The sequence below is a fragment of the Mytilus galloprovincialis genome, chromosome 9 (assembly GCF_965363235.1).
Source record: "Mytilus galloprovincialis chromosome 9, xbMytGall1.hap1.1, whole genome shotgun sequence".
NCBI lineage: Eukaryota > Metazoa > Mollusca > Bivalvia > Mytilida > Mytilidae > Mytilus > Mytilus galloprovincialis.
The window spans coordinates 51,339,035-51,349,034 of record NC_134846.1 but is presented as its reverse complement, the minus strand read 5'-3'; the positions used below and the strand labels follow the sequence as shown (position 1 = coordinate 51,349,034).

General features: G+C 33.0%; 1 long non-coding RNA gene across 1 annotated transcript; it reads right to left on the bottom strand.

The window, feature by feature from the left end:
• Positions 1-2,214: 2,214 nt before the first annotated feature.
• On the bottom strand, positions 2,215-9,544 carry LOC143046966 (uncharacterized). Its single transcript, XR_012969333.1, has 5 exons — positions 9,364-9,544; positions 7,035-7,276; positions 5,260-5,493; positions 4,563-4,647; positions 2,215-2,744 (listed from the first exon to the last, which is right to left on the bottom strand). It is a non-coding gene; the product is annotated as an uncharacterized LOC143046966 (long non-coding RNA).
• Between the last annotated feature and the right edge of the window lie 456 nt (positions 9,545-10,000).

Below are 10,000 nucleotides of genomic sequence, written 5' to 3'. Positions count from 1 at the left end.
TCTTTCTAATTTTAAAGCCAAATTAGACTTTTGACCCCAATTTCACGGTCCACTGAACATAGAAAATGAAAGTTGGAGTTTCAGGTTAAAGTTTTTGGTCAAGGTAGTTTTTGATGAAGCTGAAGTCCAATCAACTTGAAACTTAGTACACTTGTTGCTTATGATATGATCTTTCTAATTTTAAAGCCAAATTAGACTTTTGACCCCAATTTCACGGTCCACTGAACATAGAAAATGAAAGTTGGAGTTTCAGGTTAAAGTTTTTGGTCAAGGTAGTTTTTGATGAAGCTGAAGTCCAATCAACTTGAAACTTAGTACACTTGTTGCTTATGATATGATCTTTATAATTTTAAAGCCAAATTAGACTTTTGACCCCAATTTCACGGTCCACTGAACATAGAAAATGAAAGTGGGAATTTCAGTTTGAAGTTTTTGGTCAAGGTAGTTTTTGATAAAATTGAAGTCCAATCAACTTGAAACTTAGTACATATGTTCCCTATAGTATAATCTTTCTTATTTTAATGCCAAATTAGATTATTACCAAATTTCACGGTCCATGGAACATGGAAAAGGATAGTGCGAGTGGGGCATCCGTGTACTTTGGACACATTCTTGTTTCTTCATACTTCAGTCGAAAACGTTCTATTTTTAAAGGTCTCACGGCTAAATTGATATCAACGAAAGACCTATAAGTTTTATGAGACAGCTTATAAAGTATACATTATCCTCCCCTGATATTAGAAGTCAAACAGGACTTTTATGAAGAATTTTCACAGTCACTTGCATACAAAAACCTATCTATTTAAGGAAGGAAAAAGGGCAAAGCTTTTTAAAACAGAAGTCATTTTAACACCAATAATTGAAAGAAAAAAATAATAGATTCAGCGGTAACCGAAATCTACTAAGCATTATTGTTACATCTGTTATAGTCACTGGAAGATATTCGTACGAATATATATTATATAAAAAGATATATAACAAGAACGTGTCCATAGTACACGGATGCCCCACTCACGCTATCATTTTACATGTTCACTGGACCGTGAAATTGGGGTCAATACTTTAATTTGACATTAAAATTAGAAAGATCATATCATAGGGAACATGTGTACTAAGTTTCAAATTGATTGGACTTCAACTTCATCAAAAACTACCTCGACCAAAAACTTTAACCTGAAGCGGGACGAACGAACGGACGAACGGAGGCACAGACCAGAAAACATAATGCCCCTCTACTATCGTAGGTGGGCATAAAAAGAGATATACAAATAGAAAATGTCAAATAATCAACTAAGCTAAAGTCAACGTTTCGGCTTTACAGAAGGATATTTACCAAGTATTGCAACACTTGATTACTTTTCCGGGTCGCGTGAAATAATCCGTATGTTTTTAAAAGTATACTCTAAAATTCTGAAGGGTAAAATAATTTCTTTATATATATACTTTTCGTATTGCTTTATATTTGCCTTGTCTGATATATGTCTTTAGAAGGGCTTAGGCCATTTCCCCTTATTTGCTCAATTCATAAATTGAAATGAGAAAGTTAATGAAAACTACTAGAATCCAAATTTAAATAAGCCTCAATAACACAACTTTAACATATTATGTTTCATAAATCAGTTAATGCTTATACATTGCTGTTAATTATAAAACTGTTTTAAAATTTAATTTTTAAGGATATCCGAAACCAAAAGAAATTTAGTTGAACATGAATGAAGGTTGTTTGAAATTTTCTTTGAAGTACAGACTTTGACATGAAAGTGTATATATATAACACGGCACGATATCATACATGTTTCAACAGAATAAGTACTTTCGGCTAACTTTTATAAAGCACGACGTGTGCCCTATACCACTCAATTATTGTTGAGGTTCAGGTTGCTCAGGATAGTTTTCAGAATAGTGTTTCGTAGACTGTAGTTAGTTTTTTTTTGTGCAGTTTTTGCTAATGGATATGGTATTGTAAATGCTATTCACCGACTTATGATTTGTTTAATTGTTTCTCGGATATCTTCTGTCTCTTTCAATAATTGCTAGCGTTTTTATACGGTTTTGAATAATTATTAGTGTTTTGCTTGAACATGTTAACATATCTTTTTTTCTTAAAGTAAGTTCCCTTTTTATTTGGGTATTTTATAGAACGTTCTTTCATTAGATAAAAAGGGGCATGATTGAGATCTAAAACAACAAATGATAACAATAACGTAACCCTGTCACGTGTACATATATTCTTTATTTATGCATATGTATCGGTGTAATTCATACGAATAATCAAACAAATTTCGTAAGTTTTCTTTTTGCAAAAGGCGGACAATTCGAGACACACAGTTTGAATACAACTTTATTTGAGGATGTTAATTAAAAACAGTACATTATGTTCATAGCATACACGATTTAAGAACCAAATGCAATATTGAATTTCTTTCCAAATGAACCGGAGTAATAATTTAAATAACACATTGATTTTACTATTGTAGATTAATACAATAAAACAATGAAATGAATGTAAAAGGAATGCTATTTTTTCTTTGAAATACTTTTTTCGCAGATAAATTCAGCTTCGGTGGAACACTTCCTGTCATTCCACCTCCCGCTGTTTGTAATGAGTAACAGCATACAGTCTTCGTTGTCATAGCTATTGCTAGGTTCCATGAAATTCCAGTTTGTATACAGCATGTCCTCTCTATTGTCATACCATATGAAGTCATCATAGAAGCTTCTAATTCCTCCTGTCCACATATCTTCTATCAAATTATAAAATTACACCAACATTCTTAACTCAATTTTACATGATATGAACTATAGTAACACCTTTTACCTAGATAATATAAACTATCATATGCATTATACTTGTATTCATAGCAACTATGTATATTAAGCCATGCCGATTTCTTTTAAAGAAATAAAAACCGACGTTTGTAAAAACCCCAAACCGTTTTCAAGCGTCAACGTTAAGTAGAATAAATCTACCAAATACAAGACTTAGTACAAAAAATTTCGGAAAATATACAACTTATTTGTTTTCGCTACAAAACAGGGCCCTTTATAGCTTGCTGTTCGGTGTGAGCCAAGGCTCCGCGTTGTAGACCGTACTCTGACCTATAACGGTTTACTTTTATAAATTGTGACTTGGATGGAGAGTTGTCTCATTGGCACTCATGCCACATCTTATATCTATAAAGGCTGAGCTTTCTTCTTGTTTCTGAGCTTGGACAAATAGATACAGATATAATTCTACATACAATGTGCCAGTATGGTGTATATATGTCTTAAAAAATCTCTTATTTTAAAAGTTATTTCATATATCTTTAATGTTAGTGTTGAAAGTTTGTTTTGAAAATGGATTTTCTTTTATATATGAATAGTAATATTGTTTTAAATAATGATTTTATTGATTTGATCGCCCTTTTAGTGTCTGTCTATTGAATGTCGTATTTGAGATAACTTATTCTCCCGGTGTCAAAGCCAACATGTGCTGAAGTGTTGGTAAAACCACTTACAATGAATTAATTAGTATAATACTATATACTAGTACTACATATATCAACTATCAAAACTATTGTTCCCGAGTTGGTTGACCGTTGTGGAACAGATGATATCGGATACGTTCCTTATGTCGTAACTACAATACCCTTCCCTTTTCACGAATGTGACCTACCGAATTAGACTATTTACCGGATTTGTAATAACATAAGCAACACGACGGGTGCCACATGTGGAGCAGGATCTGCTTACCCTTCCGGAGCACCTGAGATAAGCCCCAGTTTTTGGTGGGGTTCGTGTTGCTTAGTCTTTAGTGTTCTATGTTGTGTCATCTGTACTATTATTTATCTGTTTGTCTTTATTTTTGGCCATGGCGTTGTCAGTTTGTTTTCGATCTATGAGTTTGACTCCCTCTGGTATCTTTCGTCCCTCTTTTGCAAAGAAAATGTAATTTAACAAAAACAGTTCCCTTTCAAGATGAGTTTTGTTTTCTTGTCCTGCAACCCCCAAGGGAAATTGGAGAATAGAAATATGGTAACTGCAGGTCTTCTTCCTGCCGGCAGTAAAACCCTTGTCAAGGTGGGGCGTCCGTTTGGCTTTGCGGGATGTACAAGTACGCAGTCACGTCCGGTCAAAAAGGGGACGTTAAATCCGATTCCTCGTTTAGAGAAAGTACCACTCTCGCTGCGCGTTATGAACTTTTGTAACAACTCTTTGATGGGTTCGTAGGTGGCATTTTGCATGACAAAATTTCTGTCCATTTTTTCCCCTCATTTTCAGTGGCAATCTAAAATGCCCCAAACTTCATCCCGGACGGCCTCCATTACTGGACCTATTTATTGTATTTAATTTTAATTTGTTCTCGTCCTGAACATGTATGTACTATCTGCCACTGGACGTCAAACAACCAACACTCAATCAATCATGTCCTTTGAAATATATACCATGAATGATATCAATAAAATGAGGGTATACAATGGACAGAAATTTTGCCATGCAAAAGGCCACCTACGGACCCATCAAAGAGTTGTTACGTAAATGCTAAAACTAAAATCTGAAGTCATTGTACTGTAATTTACCTTTTTCTCGATGGTTATAAAGCCATTCATTTTCTTCTGGTGTTTCAATTCTTGCAAGATTGCTATCACTTTTTTCACAAAATTCCTACAAAATTAGCAAGCCGTAAGACACGAGTACAATAACAGTGAAAGTTTTCTAAACCAAACCTCTTCGGGAATACAGATTTTGTTCACTTTTGGCACATGTTTGGTATAATCAGGTTCACAATGCATAAAATTTGATATGACTGGACTTTAGAGTACGTCTGGTTCAGACAGGTTTTTGGTTTATGCAGGTACACATTTACACATTAAAACAATTTTAAGTAAAGTATAATACTAATAAGGATACATTGTCTTCATTGCTGTTATATATATATTACACGGATCACGTAAAATAAAATTAACAGAACTAAGTTCACTGTATGGTACGGTCTAATCTCATTTTGAAGATTGTACGGTGACCTACAGTTCTTAATATATTTGTCCTTTGGTCGTATGGTGAATATCTTTACATTGACAATCCTAATACATCACATTATTTTATATATAATTCCAAAGACTGCTTTACCATCCACATTTTTGGATTATTGGCACTATTCTATGTGAACAGGAAAATTAACGTTCTGCATATAACATATGCATAGCATGATTATATAATAATTTTATACATATAGAGCCAAAATATATAAAATGAATAATTAAGTTATTTGAATACCTTTGCACCGGTCCAATTCTTTTGATCTCTTCCAAAGTAATAACAGTGGCTTCCAAATACTTCCCATCCATAGCTACACGCATTATCATCTACTGAATTAGTCATATGTGTGTAAAATCGTACTGAAAATGAAGATGTCTCGGGTTTTGGTGCCATGGATGAGAAGATGACGGTCAACGATGTTTTCTTTGTAAAGCATCGCTCTTGTTCAATGTTCGCTGTGCAAGGAACAGTCTGAAATACAATTAATATCTTAATCTTACATTCAAACATATATATGCAGAAGATAAAGGATTTTCTCTGCTCAATGATATCAACAGAATCAACGTGCTTAAGTGGGTTCATTAAATTAAAGCGTAAAGACTTATGATGTAAACCCAATATTTTTTTAGAACCCCCCCCCCCCCTTTACAAAATAAAATTAAATAAAAATACTAGCATAAGAGAATAAGACACAGAAAGAGAGATATCATCAATACCAAAAAGAGACACCACCAATACTTCAAGGTGACACCATCAATACTTCAAGGTGACACCATCAATACTTCAAGGTGACACCATCAATACACAAAAGAGACACATCATCAATATTGAAGAGAGACACACGAATACTTAAAATAGACACCATCAATACTAAATGGAAAAATACAAAGAAATACACACAATGCTTCACAGACAATTTTTTATTTAGCAAGACGACAGCCACCAAAAGAATCTCCTTAAATGAGATCACTAGATGCAAGACAATTGATTGACAACTGTAAAAGTTAATGTAGGTATTTTAAAACATTCAAATACCATATCTATGATATTCTACACGACTTGATTTAATATTTTATTCAACTGACAACGCTGGTAACCTAAGATTTGTTACAGGTAACCTTTCGGATCATTTAATTTTTAGCTCACCTGGCCCAAAGTAAGTCAACGTGACCGAAATGGTCAGTTGACCCCTTTAGGAGTTATTGTCCTTTATAGTCAATTTTTGACCATTTTTTGTAAATCTTAGTTATCTTTTACAAAAATCTTCTCCTCTGAAACTACTGGGCCAAATTAATCCAAACTTGGCCACAATCATCTTTGGGGTATTTAATTTAAAAAATGTGTCCGGTGACCCGGCCATTAAATCAAGATGGCCGCCACGGCTAAAAATAGAACATAGGGGTAAAATGCAGTTTTTGGCTTATAACTCTAAAAACCAAAGCATTTAGAGCAAATCTGACATGGGGTAAAATTGTTTATCAGGTCAAAATCTATTTGCTCTGAAATTTTCAGATGAATCGGACAACCCATTTGCTGTTTTTGGTAATTATCTTGAACATTATTATAGATAGAGATAAACTGTAAACAGCAATAATGTTCAGCAAAGTAAGATTTACAAATAAGTCAACATGGCCAAAATGGTCAATCGACCCCCTAAGGAGTTATTGTCCTTTATAGTCAATTTTTAACAATTTTCATAAAATTTGTAAATTTTTATTAACATTTTCCACTGAAACTACTGGGCCAAGTTCATTATAGATAGAGATAATTGTAAGCAGCAAGACTGTTTATTAAATTAAGATGTACAAACACATCACTATCACCAAAACACAATTTTGTCATGAATTCATCTGCTTCTTTTGTTTAATATTCACATAGACCAAGGTGAGCGACACAGGCTCTTTAGAGCCTCTAGTTAAAGATACTTTTTACTCTTTTAGGGGCAAATTTTGTTGTTTTGATATCGATATTGATCAACTTTGATAATCTCAATTTATTTTAGTTATGCTTACCCCTTCATGAAACCGGTAATTGTCCAATTTGGTCTGATACGTTATTAAAGGACGGTTTCCCTCACACGGAATATTCTTTGCTTTGATCTCCATACAGAACGGTGTATATGAATCGTATTTACTCAGTGGCTGTATTGTGACATAACAAGGCTCCTCAATGGCACCATTATACCAAATTAATTGTAGAAGCTCGTCTGTAGACAATTGTTGAAGATGACAGTTGTCTTTATTGTCCAAAAGTACTGAAAATAAATCAAGAACGCACAAAGAGTATTCTAACTGTTCAGTCCAAATATATACTATGCAGCTACTAACACAAAGTGTTATCTTATTGATACATATAGTTTGGCATTGAACACGGTCATGATTTTCTAGATTTTTTATTATAATTATGACATCTTAGCACTTGCAATGTCCGTTGGAGGTGTACCAATTGATACTTTGATATTGGAAATTGGAATCATATGCTATTATTAGTCTGGATTAGGTTTTATTTTTATATTTTGCTACTATACTTCTGTCCTAGATTGGTGGAAGTTAAATCCTCGAAATATGTTTGGCCCCGTCTTATGTGCTTGTTCCAATATAGGGTGCTGTATTTCAGCAGGCGGTGCTGATTACAATCTGCCATATTTCTAAATATGCCGTGTTCAAAGAGATCAAGAGGCCTTATAGACAAGACAAGTCAAGACAAAAAAAATTACATGAAAATAACTTACGGTTTGGGATTTTACGGAAAATAGCTTAGTACTATTACTCAAATTGAAAATTGCAAGAAAGCAACGAATCCGTATTTTGTTCATCATTATGCCCTGGAGATCAGAAGGGATGCCTTATTGTTACGGAAATGTGAGGAGATTGAATTTGATGAGTACATTGACTATTGTATTTGGTTACAGATGTTGACAATAACGAGTTTGTTTGCCCTGGATAGATGATGCTTTTGTAACAACTTTATAGACTTGTGATTTTTTTTAAAACACCATTTCTATTCCATTTGATTTCGTCAGTAAAACAAAACACTTAGTATCTTAACATATTTTACAACACTTGTACGTCAATCACTCTTTCTGGTGCAGGCTTGATAAGCCTTGTATAATTTCGACAGTAACAACAGAAAAAGGGTTATATTAGAAGTCATGTACATCTTTACATCATAAAGTCATAAATGTATAATTTCACGAAAGTCGGATATATAATTCGATAAATTAAAAACTATTTTACTACATTTAAGTATCAATAAAGATATCATCATAATTGACGACAATTGTTATTCGTAAATGAAAATAAAGAGAAATTTCATTCCAAATAGCGCTATTATCTGATTAGTTTTCAACGGTGGTAATTAGACCTTAGGAAATAGTAAATTTTAACAAGGCGAATAACAATTTCAGTCATCGAAGTAAAAGTGATTACAGAAATTGGTTTCATAGAATAGAAAAAAATAAAAATAAAAAACAACATCTTTCAAATTTAAAGAAATGCGGTTAATACCACATCCAAACAACCAGAAATTCTTAACTAATCTTGATACGGAACTATAAAAAAATAGAACATGAAATAAAACATTTGTTGAAGCAGAATATCAAAACAGTGGAGTGAAAATACAAACTTTATTTTTTCCGGCAAAATTCACGAGTGTTTCTCGGGAAATACAAAAACCTGCCCAATTTTTCGATTCAGACTGTTGGCCTTGGCGACCGAGTTGTCTAAGCTGCGTCTATACAATACCACTAGCCTTTCAACACTGGGATTGTAAGTTCGAACCCCTCATGCACCAGCGTTTTCGACTCCGATAAACTAATAAATTGACTAGTATTGCCAAATGTCCTGTCAAAGGTCGGTGGTTCTCTCGATTAATAAAAATTGGCCACCACGATATAACCATGAGTGTTGAAAGTTGCATTAAAAAAACCAATCGATCAATTAAGAAACGAAACCTTTGTTAAGGATTTTTTCATCATTGTCAAAGAGACACTCAAGACAATAGTAATAAATGCTGAATACCTACGTTTTTTGTGTCTAAAAAATAAAATAAAATAATATTGATCTGCATGGTTGTTCAAATTCGTTTATTTTTCATCTCCAACTCGATGGACAATAAATACGAAATATATCAACTTGAACTCCGTGCCTCACAAGATTATCAAATTCAAATGATTTTGCAATCTTAATTTAAGATAAAAGACCGAAACCAAAGTCAAAACTTGGCAGCATACGAATGTATGCAAGAACGAAACAAAAAAGAAATGAAACATCTCGAAATCAAAATACAGAATTTAAAGTATTTTTTCACAGTAAACGTAAGTTATTAAAATCATAAACTTACAAGGTATATGGTATATCTTTCCATGAAGGTCATTGCTGGTCTCTTTTCGCACAAGCACGTCATGCACGTTCTGGGAAGCATTTGTCAAATAAATGGCCACTATAAGGCATGTAAGAGTAAACAAGAATAGTTCAGGTTTAACCATTTTTCTTGCCTTTCTTTGTCAGAAATGTTACCAAACGAAAATTATATTTAAAAACCAATTTGTATCTAAATGTCACATATTATATGTTTATAATCTGTACATATCTACACATGTCACTATATTAAATAATTTACTTACTTACCTTAATTTGGTGTACAAATTAAGTGATTTTGTACAAGTATAGTAATTTTAAATAACACACAGTAAAACCAGTTGAGACAGAACCCTATGAAGTAGACAAGCAACCTATCAAAATTTTACTGTTACATAATCTAGAACATAATGAATGGTTTTCTATTCTATAGTATTGAATCATGGACATTCTCATATACATAAAAGTAATTTTGTACATGGTTTTCTGTTTTAAAAGTAAATAAAATTGTGGTGAATATTTAAAAAGCGATGGGTGCAGCATATAGCAAGTTATCAAGCGCGATACACTCAACATCTACCTTAAAAAAAAAGATAAAATAAAGATGAAGAAGATCTTAT